Below are 1,358 nucleotides of genomic sequence, written 5' to 3'. Positions count from 1 at the left end.
ACCCAGCAGATACCAAGGGCCCACTGTACACTTCCCAGAATTCCATAACCTTGAGCCATGGTAGTTAAAGTGGTGTCATATACTGGATTATTTCTGCAGTGCAGATGCAGCCACAGTGCTGTGGTGCCTTAAAGACGAGTAAGTTTTATTGGACATGTTTTAATGGACTCCAGACCACTTCATTAGATGCATGGAACATAGAACCAATTGTCAGATATTTATAAACATCTATGTTTGGAGGAATAGGCAGGGGAATGAAAATGCGGAAGGTACTAACAAGTAATGATCTTAACAGATGAGAAGTGAACAAGACACTCATTGTGGATAATAATGTATGGTGATTAAAAAGTCTTTGTCCAATCAATACTGAGTTTAATCCAATTTCATTCAAGATTAATACTTACTTATTTACTTAACAGTGACCATTAACAAACAACAGTCAGGTGAAAACAAATATTCTTTGTACTGATAAACTAATTAACACATGTGATGTGATAAACAGTCTTTGGAGATAGGCCACAAGAGATAAGAATTAATCTTCTTGATAAATTCAAAGGCTGATACAAAGAGAAAACAGTTGAAGAAGACTTCAAGATGTTCACTTCATACTTCTTGTGCTTTCAAGAGAGACAAAGCCTGTTTATTTCACTGTAAATCAGCTCACTTTTGCAAGAACTGCTGCTAATCAGTGCAAGAAATCCAGGCCTTACTGCCTTCCTTAATTTCTACCCTGCTTTTCAGTCCAGAAAAATCTTACTCATTTTTCATTTTTATGCCGCCTTTCTCCCAAAAAAGGGACTCAAGGCATCTCACATAACAACAACAACAACTTTACAGTAAAAATGTTTAAAAAATCATCTTGAAGGTGCTTTATATGAAAAAAGCAGCCCCATATCTGGCATTCTAAGTCAATACTTGCTAATTAGCTTACTTGCTGTTCACCTCTATGATCTTTGGAATAGCGGTATATAAATAAAACAAATTATTAATTAAATTAAATATGATCCCTGCAATATCTCCACAGAATGGATGTCCTCAGTGCAAAGAAGGCCAAAGCACACCACAAAAGCTAAGGTCTTCAAGGGGAAAAAATGTAGGACACCATCAAATAAAAGCTAAAAACACTCCTATAAATATAAATTCCTGCTCAATATGGAGGGCATTTTGAAATTTCTCATGGACCGAAGGTTGAAATAGAGGATGTGCCCTGGAAAAGGAGAACGTATGGTCACCCTGAGTAAGGTACTAGAAAAAAGTTGCCAACATCACCTTCAGATTTTCTATTTCTTTTTACATATTATCGTTTTTGAGGGAGGTTATCGTTTTTGAGGGAGGATGTTGTTTCCCCCTCCTCTGTG

This window comes from Sceloporus undulatus, chromosome 5 (genome assembly GCF_019175285.1).
Source record: "Sceloporus undulatus isolate JIND9_A2432 ecotype Alabama chromosome 5, SceUnd_v1.1, whole genome shotgun sequence".
Classification (NCBI taxonomy): domain Eukaryota; kingdom Metazoa; phylum Chordata; class Lepidosauria; order Squamata; family Phrynosomatidae; genus Sceloporus; species Sceloporus undulatus.
This window is presented reverse-complemented; position numbering follows the sequence as displayed.